We start from the raw sequence: 10,493 nt of genomic DNA, 5'->3' as shown, positions 1-10,493 counted from the left end.
CTTCGATAGTTTGTGGAAACTTCGATAGTTTGTTGAAAACCTTTCGATAGTTTGTGGGCACTTGAAGTAACACCCCCCCCCCCTCTTATTAATAAGTGCCCTACACAGCCACTTTAGTGATCTGTAAATGTTTCGCGGATCCCAGTGATTTGGAAATGTGTCCGGGCCGCTTAAGTGCTCTGGAACTGTGACACGCATCGCTCAAGCGATCCGTAATTATATGCCACGCATCACTTAAATAATCTTAGAATGTGCCGCGGGTAATTTGAGTGATGTAGAACCGCACTGGGGGGGGGGGGGGCACTTAAGTGCTCTAAAACTACCTCACATGTCACTCAATGGATCTCTAAATGTGTCACGGATCGCTTAAGTGTTACTGAACCGTGCGCCGGGTCATTTAAGTGATCTGAAAATGTGCCACGGGCCGCTTAAATGTTCTGGAATTGTATCACGGTACACTTAAGCGATCTGTAAATGTGCCGCTTAGTTCATTTTTACAAAATTAGGTTTGAAGAGGACAGGCCGCATCAGATAACCCCCTCCCCCCCCAGGGTCATATTTGTTCCGCGGGCCAATGACCTTTATGTGATTTATCATTATATGGCTTAGAGGGTGGGTCGCAATGAATTAGTAAAGATACATTTTGTGAGTTCATAGGGCTTACATTGAAGTTAACAGAAATTAATTGTAATAGCATATAAAGGTATTTCCTTCCGAAATTTCAATTTTTAAAAAAAATATTTTTTTTAATTAAAAAAATACATTTTTGACCGTGGGAGGGGGGGGCACGGGCCCCTCTATGCCCCCCTGTGAACGTCCCTGATCCCACCAATATGCGTTAGGATTCAGAGGGGGCAGTACTCATGACGAAATTTTGCTGCCAAGGGGGGGGGGGTCTAAAATGGATAAAAATTTGCTTACGTAATACTTGAACGGCCCCTTACGATATGTTTGTACATATTCACGGCAGAAAACTCCGGCTGTGCGTAGTTCGCAATCACGTCAAAAGATGGCGGCACCAGCTCCGAATCCGCACGCACTCTCTTTTACCTTCTCCCCCATACAAAGAAGAGGAGGAGGTGGATGAGAGGCGAAAAATCCAGAATAGAAGAGAGAATCGGGGAGGGAAGAGAAAGAGGCTTTTGCGGCTATTTCGTGTTTTAGAGGAAGGTTGCGCGGTCGTTCAACGGCGCATCGCTCGTTAAGGCTACACAAAAAAAAAAAAGGAGGAGGAGGAGGCGAGAGAAAAGAAGTCGACGACGGGGCGAGAGCGAGTGGCGTTTGTTGTATGCGCCGCTTCTTGCACTGGCTCCGCGATCAGTTCATTACACACCTATTCATCGCCGAAGCCAGTTTCGCAGATTCTCACTGTAGCTTGGCTCTTGCCTTGCTTCTATTTCTCATCATCGTTGACGACGACGTCCGATAGCGACGAACGACGACGACGCTATACAAAAAAAACCTTGCCTCTGACACACACACACACTCTCTAAAAGTTGTGCTCGCCGATCATCATCATCGTTCCCTGTGTGTGGAAGTGCTTCTGCTCCTCCAAAAAAAAAACCGCATCGTTTTTATTTTCAATCCATGTGAACTTCATCGCAACTCTACTTACTTACTACCTCCGCGCGCGCGTGTGTCTGTGTGTGCTATTTTGACGTGTGTGTGTGATGCTGAGATCACCAAACCATCCACAGGATTTTTGGTGATTGTTTGAAATCGACTTGGTGGTGGTGGTGGTGCCGCCGCTGCCGCCGGCGATTCTACAAGAACCCGCTCTGATCGGAACCACTCTGAGTGTGGTAGTTAGTGAGTCACAAAGCATTGAAGATTGTGTGGGAAGAAGAATATTAAAGGCCTACCCCGAATAGGCCTAAATCTTCAAATACTAGGCAGTCACCTAGTTTTTCGTCTTTGGTACCATCATTCGTATCAACAGTGCGAAAACGCGCCAGCCTCGGAGTAACTGAACAAAGAGAGAGAGGAGAAAAAAAAAAAAGCCGGCGCTTGTGAACGAACTTGTGCGTGCGTGTGAATACCACCGAAGACGTCCTTCACTACATTGTCAAGGTAAGAAAAACCATCAACTTTTTTTTTCTTTCTTTTATTGTTGTTATGATAACACGGTTTGGTGCTATAACAAATGATTGTTAGTTTTTTTGTGCCACTCGTTATTGATGGCAAGGGCAGCGACTAGATACTCTGTCAGTCGGGGGTAAGCACGCATTTTGGTGCCCCCCTGTAATGTAGAAAGATGGGTTAAAGGGTGAAATATACTCCCTCTCAAGTTGTGGGGGCATCAGACCTCCCTCCCCCAGTTGCGCCCCTGCCGATGCCATTATTTGTTATTTACAGAAGCCGATTTACTGCTTTGCCGCCTACGGGCTGTGCTAATTTTGCCAGTCTAGTCTGGTTTTCCTGACTTTTCGTTCCTCAAAATTGGCCACCCTGGGTGGCCTATTTCCCGCTCAGCTCTACCCCTGCATAAACATGACCCTGTCTCAAATCTCAAAGTCACTTTTTCGGTAGCTTTCATGATTTCACGCTCTGCAAGTCACTCTTTGGTTGCTTACTTAACTCGGTCCTCATGTCACTCTTTTGGTTGCTCACTTGACTCGGTCCTCATGTCACTCCCATGCTTTCACAATCACATCATGCTTTTTTTGGTCACTCACTGACTTGGATACTTAAGGATAAAACTTGATACTTGTATACTTAAGGATAATACTTGTATACTTAAGGATAATACTTGTATACTTAAGGATAATACTTGTATACTTAAGGATAATACTTGTATACTTAAGGATAATACTTGTATACTTAAGGATAATACTAGATCACTCTTTCGATCATTCACTGATCTTGCAACTCGATCTTTAGACCACTCTTTTGGACATACATGCTTGAAGATTTTTTTTGTAGGTTTACACACGCATATACACTTCCTAGGTCACTCTTGTGGATGCTCACATGCGTGCACACTCTCCAGGTCAGTCTTGTGGTCTTTCTTTTCTTTCAGAGAAAGACCGAGCACAATTCCGGTCTACCGCCAAGGGGCACTTGCTCTTGTGGTCACTAATATGCCTTCACGATCTCCAGGTCTCTCTTGTGGTAGCTCACTTTCTAGTTCACTCGTTCTTCGTCGCTCACTGACGTGTCCCTCTTTCCCGGCACGAGATGCTAGTGTTTCTCAAAGTGTGCGTCGCGGTTCCTAGTGGTGTCGCCAACCTTTGTCAGGGGTTTCGCGGCGAGCTGGAGATATTCATTTGTGCACCTATTTATGCTTCGAAGTGGTTCTTTTATAGAGGAAAAAATATCCATCAGAGTATATTGTGGGGAGACGCAGGAGAACCATGATTTGGCAAGAGAGTCACGGGTACTAAAAGTTTGAGAATCACTGGTCTACGCAGAGGCGGATTTATGATGTTTTTGTGTGTGTGTGTGTGTGTGTGTGCTCCCCCTTTTCCCTTTCTACTCTAATTTTCTTGACTAATCATTCCTCAAATTTGTCACCTTTCCGAAATAGCCGCCCTGGGCGATAGCCGGCTTAGCGGCCCAGTAAATACGTTTCTGTGTATTATTAGTCTACGTTCATAAACTCGGCATATTTACCCGAGGATGATAGGTCTATTCCTGTGTCGTTGGGTGTAAATATCATCCACAAAACTGACAATCATCTGGTTTAGGATTTGATGATCCATCATGCAGTCCTATCCGGCATGACATTTGTTGGTCGTGGAGATGAAATTCATGTTGTACATGTTTGCACAGGACTCGTGTACGTTTTTTGTTGTTTTATACTCATCAGAAAAATCTGACCCCTACTCCAGCCTCTAGTCCAGCCTAATAGCAGTTCGACCTGTCTTGGATGTTCATACCATGCAGTTCTATCTGAAATTGACAAATGGGGGTCTTTTATTGACAAGAAAGCAATTGGTGCTCTCTAACTACACGCGATGTTGAGCGACGTGAAAATCGCTCTCTTTGTGAAGATCTTTATTTTACCGCTGTTCTCCTGTCTGTTTGATGACAGTGCTCCGTGGACACACCAGTAAATTCTTTAACGTCATACACGTTGTGCCGTTTTTAATGTCCAAAAGCAATCACTCCTTTGTCCTTTAAGCCATTGACATCATATATGTCTGACATCATATTGTACCACCACAATTGGTACACTTTTCTGGAAACGTCTTATTTCAGTTACTCTGGAACTACTGCCAAAACATTGGATCTATGAGTGTTGATCAAAGTCGCTGTTTGGTCGTGTGGGCATCGTACTGGATTCTCATCATGAGGATCCAGGTTTGAACATCATTGATGGCACAGTGATGGCGGCTGAAGTTTGTCAAAACTATAAATCTTTGTACAGTATATTGTGTTACAGCAGTGCTCGAAAAATCAAAGAAAAAAATTCGGCGCCAGCCAATTTTCTTAAGAACCTTTAAACATGGTTTGTGCTCGAGAAAAACTGCCTTTAATAATGTTTTCTTCGACTATTCAGGGACTTGATATGCCTTTCCTATGTCAAAAAACTCTCTTGAAATCAGAAAATTTTTCGTTTTTCAAAGATTCCAATTTAGCGATCACTTTATAGGAGATTTTAGGTGCTAATACACAGAACAGAACGGACCGATCAACACCAACCTTTGTCGCTTACGCGATATGAGCTCATTGCTCCTGCCGGAGAAAATTCTTAGTTAAAAGGAGAAAAAAAATGAATTCCCTATAGTGGGACCTAAACTATCCCTAGCCATGTATGTGCATTAATATTAGAAAAAAAAATGTGCGAGGTCAGACAATCAGTACATAAAATTGTTCGGGGGGGGGGGGGGTCTCTATTTTAGGGTGCCTGGAGGACCCTTTGACAAAATGCATTCAAATATGAGATTAAAAGCAGCATGTACTAGTATAAATATATGCCCAACGAGGTGGATGAGAGAAGTAAAAATTAAAAAAAAAGGAAATTGGGGAAAATGATCAGGTTATACAGTACAAGGAGTTCAGGGGGCCTATATTTTATGGTACCTAGAGCAGTGGCTCTCAACCTTTCCAAGATCGCGAACCGGTTAATTTATTTTTGTAAGTTGAAGGCCCGGTCATACACACGACTAACGGGAAGTAAATGGGGAAAAATAAAGAGACAGATCGCTCACACACGGCCCGGCGGTTGAGGAAACACTGGCCTAGAGGACCCTTTGACAATATGCATTTAAATGCGAGATTTAAAGAAGCGTATACAAGCATACATACACTGAAGTGTCATAGGATACCTCTTAATAGTGGAGGTATCCCATTACTTTTTTGGCACTTCAGCACTGAAGTCATGATACTGATACCTCTTAATATCGCGTGGGACCTCCTTGTACCCGGGGAAGTGCAACGGTGTCCCATGACTTTTGGCACTTCAGTGTATATGAACAAAAGTGTGGGAGTATTTCAGATATTAGTACCTTTATATCTGAATGAACCGATATAAAGGTACTATCTAATACAGATTTTCTAGTCGCCATGGTGACCTGGGATTTGTCATGTCCCGTGTTACAATTTCCTCTGGTTCTGCCGTTAATTTGCGGTCCCCTGTCCTCAAACTTTGCCTCGTGTCTTCATTTTGTTCAACAAGTCAAAAAATTTGTTTACTTCTTTTATCATCACGATAACGGGAGATACCACAGAAGTTATCTCGAGAGTTATGTAAGCCACACACACGCACTGAAGAAGGCCTCCATGCTTTTCTTTCGAGTAAAAATGGTTATCATAAAATTCTTTTTTTTTCTTTTTTGTGGCTGTAAATATTGTGAATTTTTTTTTTTCTGGAAAGTTTTCGACTCGTGAAAGACCAGCGTCAGATTCATTCAGTTTTGATAGATGTGCGCTCACGTGTGTGTGTATATATACAGTCAGTTCATCATAGAATTTGTGTATTTCCAGTTTAAATTCGTTTCTTTAGAAAATGAATAAAATTTCCACGCCGGAAAAAAAAATAAAGTTTGCTTTTTTTGTAGCTCGCTTCGCGGGTGACGAAAGGGAATGATAATTGCTATAGATGTACAGGATGTCTAAAATTGAAGCTGGTGTGTTTAGAGCTGTCTAAAGCCTAGACTACGGTACCCATCAGAAAGTTCTGAAACTTTGATAACGTGTTTATAAAGCGATAGGAAAGTCTTCAAGAGAGAGAGAAAGCACAACAAAACAAAACAACAAAACACAACAGTTCCGACATTCACCATTTACAGTTTAGATCAGGCAACTCGCGAGCACCACGGTGGTCCCTGAATTACCCAGAGTGCTTGATGCTCGTGAGCATTTGATCGACGTTCTAATTAAACACTTTGCAGGAATTGAATTCAAGAATTGAAATCATTGCATTCGTATGTCAAACTTGCCTTAAACGTGCTCTTCTTTTGATGATGGTACCCATCATCAAAAGATGATGGCTGGGAAAAAGGTTGATGGCCTCTGGTTTAGACGCTCAGTCCATGGCCCGGGCCCAAATTTAGCCCTAGAATTCGTCATATGTGGCCTGCGACCTCATACATAATTTTGTAAAACTGCAGAATGTGAAAATGTTTGAAAAAAATATATTTGGAATGTCTCAAAAGAGAAGAGAAATCGAAGGAAAAATTCACAAATAGATAGGCGTATATCTATGTTTGTTGTATTTTCCTATATCCTATCCCGGCCATATTAAAAGGATAGAATTGTGCTGATGTGTAGAACATCTTACTCTCAATGTCTTTTAGGTCCTAAACGACCTCACTTTATCAGGGAATAACGCCTATACAAATACAAATACAACACCACAACAGGCAAAATGCCCAGCGAGGTGGCTGAGAAAAAGATGCCCATAAACAAATTGCCTAAGGAGAAACAACAGATTACGAGTGAAGAAACACTGGTTTGAATACGCTAATTTAGCAGCGTTATGATCCCACTTGAGAGGGTGAGGAGAGCATTCGGGGATTCCGAAAAAGTTCTTGGATTAAACCAGTGGTTCTCGAACTTTTGTCACCCGCGGCCCTCGCCCAATTCATGGTTCATCTGTGGCTCACCAGAATAGTCTGGTAAATATTTTCCCATATAAAAGAACCGCGTCAAAGCATAAATAGGCTCACAAATCAATGTCTCCAACTCGCCGCTGGAACACACTGGTTTCACCCATTTGTGCCTTTCCATCTTCCATGATTATATTCCATATATTTCATATAATTCCATATATTCAGGGCTAAACTTGGGCAGGTGCGAAGAGTGCAGCCTCTCAGGACTGCAAAATATTGGGAGCTGGAAATCAAAATTAAAATTGTACTTTTAATACGTACTTTATCATGATTTTAACTGCTTGAAATAGCCTTGGTCTCAAATTCATTTACCCTACGGCAATGTCACTGGAGTTGGCGTTGGGCTGAATAAAGTTTGAAAAGAGGTAACCAAGTACTTTTCTCAGCTCTTTATTATAAAATGATACTGGAGTGAACTGTAATAAAATTTTTTGATAGAAAATCCTTAAAAGTGGTGAAAACAATAATACATTTTGGTCTACCTATGCCATTTTCAATTAAAAGACATTTTATGTCAAATTTCAAGCGCAATTCATATAATGTTCGAAAGAAGATGGCAAAAAAGTCTATGAATGAAATGTTTTATTTTAAACATTATTTTCAACTAGTAGTGATTCAGGTTATGAACTAAAACGTAAAGGATTGTATGGTATGCTCATAAGTTAAACTTAGCATCTGTTGATGCTCGTATGAATTTTTTGAAATTTCATTTATCGTATCGCTTATAAGAGGTTGCAATTTGACAAATACATATTACAGACCTTAGATTTTAATTCATAAACTTAACAATATGTGGCAAAATATCGTATTAACAGGCGTGATAATACAATCAATACATTTTTAGAAATTATATTTTGAACTCAAGTAAAATGATCAAAAACAGCATTCTTCTTAAAACACGTTTGAAGTTTTTATTCACAGATTAATTTAACCCTTACAACGGCAATCCCGAGATATCTCGTCAAATTTAATCTGCTTCATTTCGGTCACCCCTGAAATATCTCAGGTTGTTAACACGCTTTTATTTCCAATGTGGCAGTTATAAAATGTGGATCAGGGAAACTTTAAAAACCGCTTAAAGGGTTAATGTAAAAACGTAACACTAAAGTGGACGTAACTTCAGTTCTAAGCGCTATGTAAACAAAACTAGGCCCGTTTTGGAATCACGAAAACTGGGGCTTCGATAAAAAAATATAAAAGATACACACACACACACACACACACACACATATATATATATATATATATATATCGTACTTAAACGTAGTCGGATACGTTTAAAATGAACCGTTACCATTAACAATTCTTATTACATGCATATGGTAGCTTGCCGCAAAATATTTTTCCACACCAAAGTTCCACCACTGCAATTAAACATACTAAAAATCACAAAGTCGAAAAATTTGCGTATTTATTTATATTATTTCGTGCATTCCCTTAAAAGAATATTCTCACTATAAATCCTTAATACTTCTCCATGTAGAACAGAGATATATGTATTTTTGTATACATACATTGCCTTGGAAAATAAGAATATTTTCGAAAAAAAAAAATTAAAATGCATTAAAATTTTTCGTTCGGACAATTTTTCTTTCATTTTTAAAAAGTAACATTTCTATTGGAGTTTTTCCAAGGCAATGGAGAGTAAAAAAAGAAAAAAGAGCAACGTAAATGTAAATGGCAGAAAAAGTAGCGTTGCTCGTGCAAAATAACAAATAAATAAAGAAAGCACAACAGCAGCAGCAGCGTTCAGTTAGGCGCAAGAACAGTGTTTTAAAATGGAAGAGCACTTGGAAATACATTTTCCCGTTCCCGAAAAAAAAAAAAAAAATACGTAAGAAAAAGATTCTTCTCTTCAAAGTGGCATCAGCTCCGACCGCCGGATGTGGCTTTTTCCTCAAGACCTTCCTTGTGTCTTGTCTTTTCTTATTCCACCATCTTACGTATACTGTACGTACGTACCCATTTTCTCTAGTTCTTTTTCTTAAGGGAGAGAAGGAGCGCAAGAGAAAAAAAAAACCTCCTCACAGTGGCTAAGTGTTTTTCCTTTTAAAGGAAGACCAGTGAAAAGAATGTCCGTGGTGGCGGCGGTAGTGCGTAAAGACAGAAAAAAAAGATATATACAATGGATAAGAAATAAGTATACATAAATACAAATATACATAATGTGTTTCCCCCTTCACATCCTCAACATCCATCCACGTGGTGATGGGAGTAGAGCACACACATGTTTCAAATTCAACTTGTTTATTCGTCTCTGTCCGTGTGTGTGTGTGTGAAGTAGGACTGGGTTTTTGCGTGTTTTTTTCCATACCATAAACATATTTCGGACATACTCGTGACATATACACGTTTGTTTAAAAAAATTAGAACGTTCCAGAAATTTGCGAGCGCAGTGCATGAAATGCTCAAGTTTGAAAGTCGGAATTTACAGCATCTGTGTAATTTGCATTCCTATTTTCCAAGACATACTGTCGGCCCCGCTCAATTGTATATCAACGGTTCCAGCACATAATATCCGATTAAGCGGGTTATCCGATTGTACGGGGAACAGTTCAATTGCCATTTCACAACGTTAGTATAGTTTGTATTAGAGATGGGACGAATATTCGGCTATTCGCTTCGGCCGGATAATGTTTAGGTATTCGACCGAATATCTGTGTGAATCTAAGCACATCAAACTAATTTTAAAAATTATATAAATTAGAATTTTCCCCATCAATTAAAAATTTACTGATCACATTTTATTGTGTGGTATATATCCTTTTCTGAGAAAGAGGTTATGTCGGAATGAATTGATAGGATAAGGAAAACATGGAACTGAAAATAGCCTCCTACTGCAAATAAGGTGGAAGCGCTTGAATTACACACACACAAGTTCTCTAACTGAAGCTACCTACTGAGCTATTGAAAAAGGCAAAAGGGGTAAAAAACATCTAAAGAGGAAAAAATGACAAAATAAGTCGTCAATTTCTTGTTGAGAGTAAATAATGGTTGACATTTTCTTAATCAGATGTACAATTGTAACAAGTGTTGAAAAAAAAAAAAGAATTTGTAAGTAATAATTATATATATATATATATATATATAATTGTTAAATTTCATTGCCAGTATCATGGCACAACAACAATTTTTCAATTACCCCAGATTTTTAATACTTATTTAAATAATAAACTTCATAGTTAAAATTCAATAGCTATCATTTCGAATTACTATTTTAATTTCTCTTTCAATTAAGTACAAATTTCATCTATAATTGTGATGAATTTTAAGAAAATTGATATTCGGTTATTTAGCCAAATCACTATTCGTCCCATCCTTTTTTTGTATACTAAAAACTGATGAAAAATCAATGTTAAAAATGCTGCTCGAATAAATCAAACATCAAAAATGAAACGAAAATTATATTTAATTGCTATTTATCACGATACTTAGGAT

The 10,493-nt window shown here is 39.4% G+C and overlaps 1 protein-coding gene across 1 annotated transcript in view; it reads left to right on the top strand.

Moving 5' to 3' along the window:
- The first annotated feature begins 1,324 nt into the window (after nucleotides 1-1,324).
- The window catches only part of LOC149087792 (LIM domain transcription factor LMO4-like), a 223,001-nt gene continuing 213,832 nt past the window's right edge, over nucleotides 1,325-10,493 (top strand). The window contains exon 1 of the mRNA XM_089231706.1: nucleotides 1,325-2,070. The gene's annotated coding sequence lies outside the window, so the exon portion shown is untranslated. The remainder of the gene's footprint in view (nucleotides 2,071-10,493) is intronic.

Source organism: Pholcus phalangioides, unplaced genomic scaffold, assembly GCF_987345545.1.
Source record: "Pholcus phalangioides strain wild (caught in Gottingen) unplaced genomic scaffold, Ppha-v1.0 ptg000004l_1, whole genome shotgun sequence".
Classification (NCBI taxonomy): domain Eukaryota; kingdom Metazoa; phylum Arthropoda; class Arachnida; order Araneae; family Pholcidae; genus Pholcus; species Pholcus phalangioides.
The sequence above is the reverse complement of the archived record's forward strand: the minus strand, read 5'-3'. Positions and strand labels throughout refer to the sequence as shown.